We start from the raw sequence: 16,822 nt of genomic DNA on the forward strand, positions 1-16,822 counted from the left end.
ATATCTGTGAGAAGAAAGGGCATTGGTCTTCAGAGTGTCCAGACCGTCAAAAAAAGAAAAAAAAACAGGGGCTAAAAAGGACAGAAGTAAAGATACCTGTTATTATTGTCAGAAAAAGGACATTGGTCTCCAGATTGCCCAAAAAAGAAACAAGAGGAGTCAGAAGAAAAGAGGAATTCTTCAGAAGAAGAGAGGGATTCTTCAGAGGAAGAGAGGGATTCTTCAGAGGAAGAAGAAGAAGAAAGAAGACAATTCTATTTACAAGAGGAAAAGAAACAGGAGAAGAAAAGAAGAAGGGAAGAAAATGAGGAGAAAGAAGAGGAAAAGACGGTGAAGAAATTCAAAAAACAGAGAGACTAAACAAGGAGACAGAAGAAGTCAATGAACTTTATATTAAAGTGTTCTGTTGTGAATTGTGAATTGGATTGTAACAATGGAGAAAAGAATAAATTAATTATATAAGGTAAGTGTCTTTGAGTTTTGATTTTAAAATAAGAACGGACACTCACGCACTCATACACAGACACGTACTATAGGGGGTAAAATGGGTTTTTTTTGTTGTTTTTTTTTTTTGAGTTATTGGCAAATTGAAAGGCTATCTCTTTTCGAGAAATGTGGGTGGCCCTGAAAAGGGCCTTTTTTTTTGGTGTAGGGGTGAGTTTAAGCAATCAACTTTAACTGTCTTAAGCCTTTGCCACGGCCAAGGCCTACTTCTGGACTGCGTAATGTTGATTATTGGGTTGAAATCACTAAGGGTGGTACGGTAGGCTTAGTCACAGGGTTAACGTGTTTAGCTCGGGAAGGTCGTATTCTCTTCGGTCGTAATAAAGAAGTCTGATACATTTGTTTCAGACTTCTTAACTCCGCTAAAATGTCCAACAGTACCGTAACCGTTTGATTTTCACCCTCTTGTTTCTTTGCTGCTACTTCTTCTTGCTGTTGTTGCTGTTGTTTTTTTCTTACCTCTTTTTCTTGCTGCTGCTGCTGCTGTAGGAGAAAAGCTTGTTCCGCTTCCTTTTGTCGTTGTATAAATTTCTCCAATTCTTCTTTCTGTCTCTGTCTAAAATTCTCCACTTGCGGTAATGAAGAAGGTAACGAAGGTTCCGGAACAAATTCTTGCGAGGTAAGAAAATCCACAAAATCCCAATTCACCTCTTCTGAAAGTAAGTCCGGGTTCCCTTGGGCAGTCTCCCCTGCTGGTGCACCCCAATGGATCGTTTTCTGAGTTTCCGTCATGTTGAATCACTGTCGCATAGATTGACTGTACACAAGCGCTAGCGAATCTATATAGACCACGTGACGTCACAGACTGCTCTCTTCGGATTGGATGCGGGATGACTGAATTTTGTAACGCGTGTTCGGATTGGTGAATGAACTCAATCCGTTTCAATCCTACCTCTACCTATAAATAAGCGCAGTTCACTGCATTGATTCACCTGTTCTCGTCGCTTCAAGATGTGGACCACAGTCGAATCATCCACCCTTGTGTCTTCCATGATGTTTAGGACGGACATGCTCATGTATGTCCGGTCCAAGTGGACCGTTGTCGACAAGTCAGACACCAGTCTGTGGATACGAAGAGTGTACGTAGAAAGACAAGGTTGCCTCAAGAGGACACTGATTTATGGCCCTCCAGTAAGACGCAGCTTGAGGACAAGAAGATGCCGCAGATGCCCTTTATGTTAATGGATACATTAACATAAACCCAAAGGCCCTTTTCAGGGCCACCCATATTTCTCGAAAAGAGAATGACTTTCAATTGCCTACCCCTTTTTTAAAAAATTTTTTTATTTTTAAAAAAAAAATAAAAAAATCCCATATTCAATTTCCCTTGACGCTAGACAGTCCCACGATTTGTTTTCTCCATATTCAATTCCCCTTGACGCTAGAGTGGCCCACGATTTATTCCCATGTTAAATTCCCCTTGACGCTAGAGTGGCCCACGATTTATTCCCATGTTAAATTCCCCTTGACGCTAGAGTGGCCCATGATTTTTCTCCATGTTAATTTTCCCTTGACGCTAGAGTGGCCCAGGGGGGGTCTGTAATGCTAATTCCCATTGACGCTAGGGTGGCCCACTTCACTACCAGGCCCCTACAAAAGCACAACGTACCATATCAAGTACACTACTCCCTCCATAACTCGCACCCTGATAACTCGCGAACCCGCTTATAACGCGGGGTCAGTCGTGGATCCCATTTTTTAAAACTAGATTTATATGTAAATTTTAAGCAATGACAAGATTATGTATGAACTATGCCATGCAACAACAGTTCCCTCAAATGCGGAAACGAATGAAATTGTTATCAATAACAATAGACCCTCTTTGGTAAGACTGACGTAACATAAAAAGGTAACAAAAACAAACGAGAGAGAGAGAGAGAGAGAGAGAGAGAGATAGAGAGAATGAGGGAGGGAGGGAGAGCTAACCTGTTAATACTTGTTTTCATGATATCCATTTCTAAAATCACAGAAATTAATATACATTGACTTTTCCCACTTTAAACATCAGGACAAAGCTAAAATCGGGTGGGAAAGGTCAGAAAACTTTATTCAACACAGCCATTTTCTTTGCAGGCGTTTGAAACTATAATCCTCATGAACGTAAACCTTATTAAAAAATAAACGAACAACAGTATTTTCTTAAGGGACCAGCCATTAGTCTGGTTCCCTGCTGCGTATGACCCAGGGAGCATAGGAAGCAGTGAACAAGACGGGCCATTTCATTTTCCCAGAGGAGGGTGACTCAGATTTTATTTCCAATCAGGACATATTTTTTTCTTCTACCTTAAGATAATTAATTTTTCAAAGTATTGTAACCGATTAGTTCATTTTCTAAAACAGAAAACAAGAATATGTTTTGAAACTATTTTGAAGCAGGAAATATAAAAACGAATTTCCCCCAACCTCCACTAAATGCTCGTTCCCGATGTAAATAGATTATGTTAGGGATTAACCTTGTTCTTATACGTAATGTCATTTACCCACAACACCTTGTGTTCATCAGCATATTGCTTTCCGACCAACTTAACAACATTGGAGTTTACACGATGATTACGCAAAACTCTATTGCTGTGCTCATTTCATTGTGTAGAAAGAACAGATAAGGATAAAATAAAAACCATATTTAATGGATTTTATGGCCATTTATTGTGCTTTGGTTGATTTTATTCGTGTGTAAACTCATATATTTCGTGATTCTTCTATTTGTCACTCTTTTCATATATTCATTCAGGACCGCTCCGGTGGCCTAGTGGTTAGAGCGTCCGCCTCGGATGCGGGAGGTCGTAGGTTCGATCCCCGGCCGAGTCATACCAGAGACTTAAAAAATGGTACTAACAGCTGCCTCGCTTGGCGTTCAGCATTAAGAGGTTAGTGTTAGGACTGGTCGGCCTGGTGTCAGGATAATGTGACTGGGTGGGACATCATGCTACATGTCTGCGGCATGATGCCCCAGTGTTAGACATCACTATAAACTGCCACATTGCAGACATCGTATCGATGTGACTGAAAAATCGTTAAAGCTACGTTAAAAATCAAAAATCACATCACATCACATGTATTCATTCAGTGTTCGTGGGGAATGGAGTGGAGGGGGTGTTGTTGTTTCTTTATTTGGCTACTCTTTAACATGCGAACTTATATACATGTGGATCATTTGGTTGTCCGTTTCACTGTGCATTCCTTTTAATTATAATACTGGGGAAATCGAAAACTGAATGAATTAGATTATTAACAGCAGTCACAATCATAATTATTTAGAAGAAACAAAATTCATCGTAAAGCAAGCGCGCGCGTGTGTGTGTGTGTGTGTGTGTGTGTGTATGTGTGACCGATTCTGCATTATGATCCGTAGATCACTATCTGCAAGTTCGGCGCGGGCGGGGGGGGGGGGAGTACGGATGGTTTCCTTAATTGCAAAAAAATCACATAATAGCTTGAGGACGATTAAATAATGTCCTGTGCTTCACTTCTTCTAAGATTACAGTGGTAACCTCCAGGAACTCCAATAAGGCCATAGTTACGTAAATAATTCCTCTCGTGACTCATTATCAACCTTTTCCATTTTCAATGCATTGTCTAAAACGCTCGACTGAAGGTAAAACATGAGTATTCACAGAACTCAGTTCATCCGTTAATTGAGTAAATCTTGTTACTAAGAGCAAATACATTGCTGTTGGGCATTTCTGCGCAACTAAGGTTTCCGTCACCAATACTGAAGTAAAACGCATACCGAATTCGAATGATTGATGCAAATAAAATACTACAATGCTTACCATTTGAAAAGAGGCAATGGTAACCAGAATATTCTGTTCAAAATAATATTAAGTTTGAATACACGGGATACCACCCACGTTTTCATGACTCGCGATATGTCGGCCTATTCTGCACACAGCTTTGAAAACATGTAATGTTTATCCATCGGACTATGGAAATGAAATACATTACTTTGGATTGTTTCTGTCAGCAGTTCAGTCGAGTAATTAGGTCAGGTTTATCGCTAGTTTTACAAATTTCAACGTAACAATGCCAATAAATGGAAAGACATATTATCTAAATAGGAATCGTACTATCATCCGGTGATATACAATGATGCATGCAAAAATAGGCATGGCGTTTGGAAAAATTTTATTACTGTAGATATGAGTCGTTATGGTGATATAGCAATAATGAGACAGAAATAATCATGTAAGGGTACAAACATATGTAAATACATACGTACATACATACATCATTCGTTCACACAAGAACACCTACATGGGTAGAAATACAGATAAGGAAATAAATCGTCCCCCCCCCCCACACACACACACATACATACATACATACATACATACATACATACATACATACATGGGTAGAAGTACCGATAAGCAATTAAGTCGTAAATTAAGTCGTATACAAGTGGGTAAACAAATGAATATTCGAATACCGATTTTCTGTTCGAATATTCGCAAAAAGTATTCTAATTTGAATATTGGGATATTGGTTTCAGCTCTAGTAAATAGTATCTGACAGTTTCATAGACACAGACAAATTTTATTTGGACATATTTTACTGACTATAAACAATAATACAACAATTAACTTAAAATATCTGACATACATGCAAGCCTACATATTGTTTATCGCTATTTATACAAATCATATACGGATGCTAAAGAACATAAATAAACCTACTCCCCCAACTTCTAATTTATATGTCCAAGTCCAATACAGAGAATCAATTTCCATGAATAACTACATGCAGTATTAAAATATACATGCGTAATGGCTGGTCAATACACAAGCAAGACACCTTTATATATGCATACAGATTTAAAAATAACAAAGACACGGAGCTGGACAAGTCTAGATGGAAAACGTAGACAATGCAGACATATACGATAAGTGTAAATGATTAGGAAGCATGCATATATATATATATATATATATATATATATATATATATATATATATATATATATATATATATATAAAGACAGATCAGATTCTAGCAACTAATATCATATACAAAAAATATATGTAAACGTAGCAAAATGGAGCAAATGAAAACTGCAATCATCTCGCAGAAATAAAAGCACGAAAAGCTGTAAGCAATACAAAGAAACTAAAACTAAAATGATTACGCATGCAGTAGAGCTACGCAAAAAAAGCTAATAAAAGTATTACCGCAAAGGGAGGTAAATCCATACAAACTATGTGAAAGCAACATATCTCAACATTTAGCTTATATACTTGTGTCTGTATATGGCACGTTTACATAACAAGCATCCATCTCAAGTGTTTAAAATGGATTTAAGTCTGGAGTTGTTAGATTTGATAAACTCCCTTTTTGTTTGAAAACCTTGTACTTCCATAAATGTGTACTTCGATAAATGATGGAAGTCCATTCTTCATTTCACTTGTTTTAAGCTTCACGAACTCCTGAAACCTAAATTACTACATCAAACAGTTATCAATATTCAACTTGAACTTCTCAGAAGAAATTGTGATCAAAACACATTTCATGATTACTTGCAAATATTTAATGATGTTGTAGCCAGCCTAGAAACAACAAGATCCCAAGGTCGAGGTTTTCACGGAGGCAAAAGAAACTCCGTAAACCGGAATGGCAATACTGTCGTAAACTTATCCTTTGATGATTTATCTGATTCTGAGAATTCTTTCTTTCAATGGACTCAGATTTTGACCATAGGCCTAAACGTATAATGTACTCGAAATGAGAGAAGACTTCGTGAGTTTTCCACGGTAAATGAAAACTCGAAGAAACTTTTAAGAGAATCCAATTTCTAGTCATGATGAGCCGAAAGAAAGCTAGACTCATCATGGGTAAGTACGTGTCAACTTTGTCTCTTTTGGTTTCATGTGCGACGAACGCGCTGACATGTACTCTCTACTTCATAAATGTGGCTTTCTCCAGGTTGCTGCGACAAGACAGATTATACGTCTTTGTTCGCAGGACAAACATGTTGAGAATAATCTGTCCTTTCGGGGTTTTGTTTTACACAGATTACATGACTTTCAATTGAAGGTTTAGAATTTTTTCAACACTAAGATTAGAAATGTGTTTGTTATTGATTTCTAATGAGTATTTGATCTCTGGTGTTATGGATATCTAGAGATTTATGTCTAGCAATTCAAATGTCGCGTACCATGTAATTTCATCTCGTCTGTCAGTGGATAAAAAAGATAACGATATTCTACTCGCAATTTCTAAGAAAAGTAAATCGTCTTCATTAGTATTATTATTACTATTATTGTTATTATTATTGCTTAACCCTTCACATAATCATCTTTTCCATGTATCACGTATCAACATTTTCGCGATAAATTTTCTTTACTAACTCCTCTAGGCATAACTGTTCCTGGACACACACACACACACACACACACACACACAGATATATATATATATATATATATATATATATATATATATATATATATATATATATATATATATATATATATATATATAGTACCTCTTTTTTCTCTATATAGTATCTGTATTAATTATAATTATTAGAATTTGATTAGGTTCATCAGAATAGGTGATAACCAAGCTCGAAGACAATCTACATTATATTGAAGAAAATGGGCGGGTAATGTCCCATGAGTTTCGAGAGTTCAAGTCAAATTATTCTTGCATGAATTTGGGTGTCTATGTTATGCACAGATGTAGGAGATGAAAAAGTAGTTTTGCTCATTTTCAGACCACGTCTTAAAGACAGTTTATATCAGGATTGGAATTCAACAATAAACAAACCGCATAAAGCCTTTCACTATAATAACGTTCATGACAATATTTTTCCTTCATTTTATAAAATCATTGATTTACCTACCTATCTGCAAAGTGCATTAGCCAGACTTATACAAATGTCGCGCATACTTTAGTTGTAGAGGAAGGACGGCATGATGGCATCTCTCCAAATCAAACGTATATGTATGCTGTGTGATACAAGACTTTATAAGAAATGAATGTCACATGATTTAACAATGAACATCTTATGCAAATATTAGAAACAGATTCATACAAGGAATTGTTAGCAACTAATATCCACGTGAAGAAATGTTATATTTCTTATGAAGTCTAAGAACATTGTCATGCTATCTCAACTTGTGCAATATGTCTTTTCAGCATCACACAGAAGAAAGCAAAACTTCACGTAACTATATTAATTTTTTTCTATCTATGTACAAAATAACAACTTTGAAATGTTATTTCTGTTTCATCTTCCTAGTTTTTCCTTTTTCCCCGTTTCACTTCACTGTCTAGTGTATTTTTTCATATGGATCTCTACATCGTTGCAATAATTTTATGTAACTATAGTATCGTGGCCTATGGTCGAAATTACCAATAAACTTTCGTCAATGTCATAATGTAATATGTGGTCATAGATGGCGTTGGTTCACTCTGTTTGAAGGTATCAGTCCGTTGTTTTTCCGTTGGAATTAGATCGATACAATTTGATTTTCCGTACGATAAATACAGAACTACACCCCGTCAACGATGACGTTTGTATATAAATTTGTACGTGTCTGACAGTAACGCAAAATACACACGAAGTTTACTAAGTTTTCAAGCATTTTCAGCTGTTTTATCTCTTTTTCATTAGTAAACTATTTTGTGTGATTTTCGTTCAAGTCGTATTGGTTCGGGTTTTTTCTTCCCTTTTTTTCAGATAATGGAGGATGAAAGAAATCAACAAAGACCCAATCTGGGTAAGATGACAAAACGAAACGTCCGAAATTTTTATTATTATATGCTCATGTTTTTTCTCCGTTAACTTTGCATTGTCAGAATCCTTCAGTATTTTACGATACTGAACTCGCACGCAATTTCATATTGCACTCATTAAGGAACTTCTTTCCATTGTAAATAAACAATGGACGCAGATGGCCAGCACTTTTTGTAAACAAATCATGTACACTCACATAGTAAGCGGTTTACGTTTTGGTTGATTACATTTGCCTCTGAATGAACTAAAGCAGATGTTTCGTGGACTGCCACATACCAACTGCTTTGCTACATTTCGCGTTAACCTTTTCGATACAGTGTTTCGGATTTAGGCGGGAGATGCCAGATTTCATAAAATTGCAGGGTACCTACAAACAACATGCAAGTGAGAAGGAATAAACTGTCTTCTTTAGCTGGTAAAAAGAATGGCAAAAAAATAAACTTACAGTTTTACATCCTGAATTTCCTTTCTTAGTTCTGCAAATCCGAATTAAATGAGCCATGTCATGGGTTCTCAAGCTTGTTTACACACTTCGAAATTGTACTGTAATTGCGACTATATTCCAAGTGCAATTACATCCTACTTAGTGCAACCAAAATGAAATAAATATTAAATTCCATAGCGTCTTTTTGATACTTGCAATGGAAAGATTTCATATTTTTCTCACATTATGATTTTTCAAATATTCAATGACAGAACACAAACACACTTGCAGATGTCAACTCACTTCTCCCTCGCTACTTTCAGTACAATGCATCTGATGTCGAATTTACACAGATGAATCCAGACCATAATGACGAAATTTCGTAGAATCGACAAAATAACCAAAATCTATTCATTCTTGGTTCAAATGAAAAAGTTATTGCAATGTGCATTAATTCACAATATAAATCTAAATTTCAATTTTAAGTAGACCAAAACGCCATTTTCTTTCAAAAGTTATGTCTAGGTGGAGTTATGTGCGCATTAATAATGTTGTTATTGTGTAATGACGAATCTGTGCTTGTTTATTTAGTTTAGAATACGGCATACATTCAGTTACTTTGTTTCTTGTAGTGTATTTTGTTTGTATAATTAAGCTTTAGGTAGAATAAGAAATATTACCATATAATAAAAAGGTTACTGCATTTAAATGGGATAATATGAACTCATTTTGTCGGGAGGATATACTGCACTCCCAAGGTCGTGCAGCATTCCATCCGAAAAACTCGTTCATATTTTCATATATACAAATGCAGTAACCTATCATTACTATATGCTCATTTTTCCCCCGTTAACTTTACATTGTCAGAATCGTGTAGTATTACCCGATATTGATCCCGCGCGCCAATACACATATAGCATTCACGTGCATAAATGAACTACTTTCTGTTGCAAACAAACAATGCACGCAGAAGCCACCACTATTGATTTCTACACGAATCATGTACACTCGCGTAAGAGGAGCTTTGCTTTGTGGTTCTTTAAATTCGTTTCTAAATGAACTAAAACCGATGTTTCGTGGACTGCCACATACCAGCTGCTTTGGCACATTCCGCGTTGATACAATTATTCGGATTTAGGCTCGCTACAGTATATAACAGACGCAAGATAAGGTCCTTACAAATAACATACACGTGGCAAGTCATATACTCTCTTCTTTAGCTGGTGATAATAATGGCAAAAAAATATACTTACAGTTTTACGTCTTGAATTTCCTCAAAATGTACTTTCTTAGTTCTGCAAATCCGAATTACATGAGCCATATCATAAGTTCTCAATCTGGATTACACATTTCGAAATTGTACTGTACTTTCGAATATAAGTGCAATTACATCCTCCTTACTGCACTCAAACTGAAATAAGCATTAAATTTCATAGCGTCTTTTTAATAATTGCAATTGAAAGACTTAATTTTTTTCTCACATTATGATTTCAAACATTCAATGATAGAAACAGAAACACATTTGCAGATGTCAACACGCTTCTCCTTAGCTTCTTCAATCTCGTGTATCTCATGTGGAATTGTCACATACAAACCCAGTCCATAATCACGAAATTTGATAGAATCGAGAAAAATACCAAAATCTATTCATTCTAGATCAAATGGAAAAGTTGTTGCAATGCACATTCATTCACAATATGACTCCAAATTTCAATTTTAACTCGACACGCCATTTTCTTTCGAGCGCGCGACTAAGTTCAAATTTATCTGCCCGAGTTATGTGCGCAGTAATAATGTTATTTTTGTGTAATGATGAATATGCGCTTATGTATTTAGTTTGGAATGCGGCATACATTCATTTACGTTGTTTCTTGTAGTGTATTTTGTTTATATAATTAAGTCTTAAGTAGAATTTAGAAAATGAGCATATAATAAAAAGGTTACTGCATTTGTATGGGAAAATATGAATTCGCTTTGTCGGAAGGGTATACTGCACTCCCAAGGTCGCGCAGTATTCCGTCCAAAAAACTCGTTCATATTTTCCCATACAAATGCAGTAACCTATAAATATTGAACCAAAGCAAGGTTTGAAATTTCTCCTACTCGGAAAAAAAAAAAAACAAGCGTACATGAAGCAAAGAATTCCAAGTCAGCATAAAGAAAATAAGCAATGTGTTTAAGCTAACAGAATGTTTTTCTTCAGCGATTTCATTGAATTTTATATATGACTTCTTCCGAACTGCAAATATTTATTACATTCGCACTAATGTTTGGCTCTACTGGTCGTATATCAGAAAAAGTGTATGGGATAGCACGTTGTTCGTCGTATCACGACCGTCCATTAGCACAAGATTGATATCACTACTCCTCCTAAACTACTTGGCAAATTGCAGTGAAACTTAAGATACATATTTATCTGACCGCCCCGGTGGCCTCAGTGGTTAGAGCGTCCGCCTTGGATGCGGTAGGTTGCGGGCTCGAACCCCGGCCGTGTCATACCAAAGATTTATAAAAATGGTAATAGCAGCAACCTCGCATGGCACTTAGCATTAAGAGGTTAGTGCTAGGTGCGGTCGGCCTGATGTCAGAATAATGTGACTGGGTGGGACATGATGCTACATGTGTGCGGCATGATGGCCCAGTGCTAGACATCATTAACAACTACCACACTGCAGACATCGTAACGATATGACAGAAACTTTTTAAAGCTTTGTTAAAAATCCAGATCACACACATATATATTTATCCTATATTCTGAATGGTCCTAAATGAAAACCATTCTGCTTAGACACCGAATGTTGCCTCCACAACAGACGTCGTTAAAAATTTACTGTCGTTACTCCTCCTGAATTCATGGTCATATTAACTTGCTGGAATGTCTACTTGGTCCTCTCTAATGTCCAATATGGCCGACACCTATCAACCATCTTAGAAATGTTGGTACTACTACTGCTACTGAACGGAAATTATATCAACTTGAGATTTCCTCCAGAAGACATTTTATGATGCCTTAATAATCTGCCGATCTGACTTCAAATATGGTCCCAATAGCACCCAAGCTTAAATCTTTTAATCGTTGCTCATACTGAATGGAAAGTCATATCGACATGGGGTTCAAATCTAACAACCTCACAGGACAACGTTATATTATGTATAGCTGGTTTTACTGAAAATGGCGTTGAACAAGCTTCAAATATCACAAACTCAGCAGCCATCTTGAAAACACTCATATTACTTACTACTCCTCCTTGACGGATGATAATATTGACACGGGATTTAAACTAAAAATTGGTGATGTCTACTTTGACCGCAAGGAAAATGATTCCGTCCTGGCATCCAATATAGTTTACAATGGCTGCTGTCTTGCAAATCTTATAGATTATCTTTCTCATGAAAGACATATCTACTTGGGGTTTCCACCAGAAAACTGCTTATGATATACAGTTGGTTCTGTATTAAACTTGCGTTCTTCAATTTCCAATATATCAGCAAAATTGAATTTTTGAAAAATTTTAAATCTTGTTATCACTGCTTTTCCCGAACGCATGGTCGTATTAACATGGATATTTCGCCAAATACGTTTAATGATGTCTAGTTGGCTAGAAATTAAAATGGTGCCGATCTTGCATCCAATATGGCTGCCATAACGGCTAAATTAAAAAAATATCTTGTTAATGTTCAAATATATTAGAAATTGTTTCAACATTTGGCAGTTCAAAAGAAGAAATTGTGTAATCTTTAATTTCTGGAAATTCTTTTCAGCTGGTAGTGCATCAGTTCATTCGATGGCCTCTTGTTTATATCACTTTCGAAAAAGTGTGTCCATGTGCATACATTATAACAGTTCGCAATGACAATTGTCAGAATTACCAGATTGAATGGCTGGTGAATACTGAAATATTTTTAAAACCTGACACGATGCAAAGTACATAGTGAAATATAAATTGGAATCGAAAATTATGGTACTAAACTTTGCTTTGAGTGCTCTGTTTGATGTGATGTGATGTGATTTTGACTTTTTAACGTAGCTTTAACAATTTTTCAGTCATATCGCTACGATGTCTGCAATGTGGCGGTTTATAGTGATGTCTAGCACTGGGGCATCATGCCGCAGACATGTAGCATGATGTCCCACCCAGTCACATTATCCTGACACCAGGCCGACCAGTCCTAACACTAACCTCTTAATGCTGAACGCCAAGCGAGGCAGCTGTTAGTACCATTTTTTAAGTCTCTGGTATGACTCGGCCGGGGATAGAACCCACGACCTCCCGCATCCGAGGCGGACGCTCTAACCACTAGGCCACCGGAGCGGTGCTCTGTTTGAAGTTTACTTGTTAAAAATTACTATCCGTTTCGTGTTATTTACTTCTGTTATTCCATATGCTAATTATCTCCCACATAGAGCTGATATATACATTTGTTGTTAAATCCTGTAAAGGAAAAATGTTCATACTTTCTGAAAGATTAAAATATAATGCTCAGATTGTTAGCATTTATTCACAGGTGAGGAGATGGGACAAAGAGAGCTGACCCTCGTGTTACTGGTTATGTTAATATGTTATAGATGTAAGTACTTAAGTTCATATTACATCTTACTTTTCACGCACTATAGATGAAATATTTTTGCCAAATGGATGGATGTAAAACTGCAATAAATTCACAGATAATCACAGAAAAATGGGTGGGTGCATATAATTTATGCATCTATGTATATGTCCATCTTATTTCTCTTTGTAACCATCGATCCTTCTATCCATCCATTTGCCTATCTATCTATATTTAGGTAATTTTATAGAATAACATAGATGTGCTAGATATATAAATATATACAGACATTCGTAAAAGTAAGAGCAAGAAAGTTTATATTTAGGATGAAAAAAATGTCTGTGGTGATTGTCATAACGTTGGTTCCTTGTTAGAGTTGAAAAATTAAAAGGAAACTTTAGGACTGGTATTGTTTGGATTGGTATGTCACCGAACAGAAAACACATCAAACACATGGGGGATATATTTCAGAAGCAGTTGGAGTATGACGTTATTTGCACCTAAAATACATGTATGTATTAAAGTCTTTATTACGTTAATATTAGTAACAAAAGCATAGTGTGTCAGTAATTGTTTGAGGAATTGATTAGTCGTCCAACCAATGGGAAAGACGATAAAGCTTGATAGTCACTTACACGGTAGATATAACCTTTCTTGAAATAAAACTGTCTGTAGTAAACATATAATATGTGCGTACATAGTTTTCGTTCTCAAATCCGCCATAAAGGACATACATTTTAGTAGGTACACACAATTTGTAGGCGTCCACGTTTTCCGGGTTAGAGAGTGCGAAACAAATCAAGGTATTTCTTTCGGTTGCAGTAAAGAATCATTTAAGACCATAACTTTTTGGAACATAGAAGTATTGGTCTTAACATGGTAGGTATATAATTATCTTACCAATTAATAGGGGTTAATTGGGACAGTGGGTGGCATTGTAATGTTATTGGATGCATACCTATCCGAGGTGAACTGAAATATTGCTATTACATTACATATTATATTACATTGATATTTGCTATGAAATCTCTTCAACCAAACTGTGTACATTAGAATTCATTCTTAGACAGAAGACATATGATATTTGTAAGGGTTTTGGGCTGTGGCATTGTGGAGGGGGGAGCTGGGCGGAAGGTGTGGAGATTCTTGAGTTTGGGGTTTACTTACGGCATCAAACATATATATATATATATATATATATATATATATATATATATATATATATATATATATATATATATATATATTGATTGATTGATTGATTGATTGACATATGCATGTACATGGGATGTAATGTATTCCTATTCAAGCTTAAAGAAAATGGTCATCTCGATGTTACCTTAAATTATTTACACATATTTTGTCAAATTTGTAAATTCACTCATGCACTAAGTACAGAGACAGACATGTCAACATAATTATTTCCATTTGTCACCTATAAAATCATAAGGATAGTTAAATTTGATGCATGTACTTCTGCGAATTCTACTGAAAATGAAACTTTATCCTCTCGAGACTATGCAGCTTTTAGATCGGTCGAGAAATAAACAGACAAATGTTAAAACTTCGTAGCGCAGAACATAGTGTGTAGTGTGTGGTCTGTGGAGGGGACTAAGAATAAGCTATTTGTTTGTTTGTTTTTCTGTTTCCATTTTGTGTTTTTTATATAAAATGTCCCACACTTTTGGGGGGTAGGGAAAAATGTTTTAATTCCGATCTGCTAAATCAGTCTTTCTAAACATTCAAATAATTATTATCCAGGAAATATTCCAGATCTGTAAAATTCTATACTTTTTACGCTACCCTGAGAAAATAAATAATTCGTATCTGAGATATTTAACTTATATCTTCAATATTCTCGTCTTCTTTTCTGTTATTGAGCTTAGAAATGGGAATAGAAGAATGTGTACGTCATCAGACTCTTCTCTCCCGATGAATGTTTCAATTTTCACAAAAATGTAAATTGGTACTTTTTATTATCCAAATAATTATTTTGAAAGGTAAAAATATTTTCTGCAGATAAATGGAGATTCCAGTTTTCCGAAAGAGGAGATCCCATCTGTGAGGAAGGTAAGTTCTTAGTCATAAAATGTGTTTCATAGTAATTGACGTTTATCAAAGTTTATGCGAGAGAGAGAGAGAGAGAGAGAGAGAGAGAGAATATATGTGCCTGATGTCAGAGGTTTACAAGTCTAAACCTGTATTGTGCATACCAGATCCATTTAGCAACAGTTTTTAGAATGTTGTTTGACGGTATTTTGATGAAATGCATTAATAGTCTTGTGGATGGTGGATCACGTATGCAAGAATAAGATTGTAAAGTGTATTAAACTGAATGGGACTTTGCCGCAACTTTAGAGGTTCTCATCTCCTAACTCATGAAGTCCTATAAATCATAGAGAGTAGGGGATGAAAGTATACACTATCTATGAGATACTCAACAAAGAACTTGGAAACTCAAATGGCAATTTAAAAGAATGGAATAAGATATGAAAAATATAGATACAGTTATGGAAGAAAAGCTCATACTATTGAGACACATTTCAAATAGACTGACAATAAATGACTCCAAAAAGAAAAATAAGGGAACCTGAAAAGGTTAACACAAGGGAAAACTGGCTTACATAAAGCGTGTCACTGTCCTAACAAATGTGCACGTTTCCAGTTCGTTCTTCTTTAATGTAAAACTTTTTATACTCTTTTTTGTCATAGTTCGATTCGAACAGCTTCTAAACAACATGCAAATCCAAATATGAGCTCAGTTTAGAGACGTACATGGAGAATGTTATACATCATACATACATTACAAACGGTTAAATACCCGAAGCACTGCAAAGTTGAAACACATTAATGTATTTGATTTCACGGAGAGAAAAAAAACTTTATAGCAAAGCACCAAACTCTTCATTGTTCCAGTAGTTCTATGAGCTGTAGTATACAATATATTCCCAGTAGAGAAATATCGACAGAAAATGAAAATTCCCTATATTGGGAATTGTTAACAAATATTTAACTTACTATTTAGCATACTAATGAGATGCAAATAAGATGATCAATATATACAAAAAACTTTACACCAAAATCCTTTTCTTGATTAAATACTTTAGCCCATTTATATACTGCATATTAAACAAATGTTGAAGCGAAAACTGACCTAAAGTGGGCATTGTTATAGAAAATTTGATCGAAGGTTTTGTTAATTTAGTAATCTCTCTCTCTCTCTCTCTCTCTCTCTCTCTCTCTATATATATATATATATATATATATATATATATATATATATATATATATATATATATATATATATATATATATATATATATATATAATTCAGCTTAGAATTCAACACAGCAGTCATTTAAGCCAGATTATTTTTAGACCCTTTGTCGTCCATAAGGTCTCTTGTAATGGCGAGTTCTATGGTTGGGTCACTTCCCAGTCTATTAGTGGTGAAATTACGCTAGTTAATTAGAAAGAGAATTTATTTAACAGACAATGCTAACATTTGTGTTCATAATCTAGAGATAACTGCACTATATCCTCATTCTTGATCAATATACAACACCACACAAACTATACAATAATACGTTTTAAAATGTACCATTATT

At 35.5% G+C, this 16,822-nt stretch overlaps 1 long non-coding RNA gene across 1 annotated transcript; it reads left to right on the top strand.

The window, feature by feature from the left end:
* The first annotated feature begins 7,638 nt into the window (after positions 1-7,638).
* LOC149799727 (uncharacterized) lies at positions 7,639-15,284 on the top strand. The gene is made up of 4 exons (XR_016420917.1): positions 7,639-7,669; positions 8,186-8,225; positions 13,173-13,235; positions 15,234-15,284. It is a non-coding gene; the product is annotated as an uncharacterized LOC149799727 (long non-coding RNA).
* The last annotated feature ends 1,538 nt before the right edge of the window (positions 15,285-16,822 follow it).

The sequence above is a fragment of the Sinohyriopsis cumingii genome, chromosome 5 (genome assembly GCF_028554795.1).
Source record: "Sinohyriopsis cumingii isolate HCF-2022 chromosome 5, ASM2855479v2, whole genome shotgun sequence".
Lineage (NCBI taxonomy): Eukaryota > Metazoa > Mollusca > Bivalvia > Unionida > Unionidae > Sinohyriopsis > Sinohyriopsis cumingii.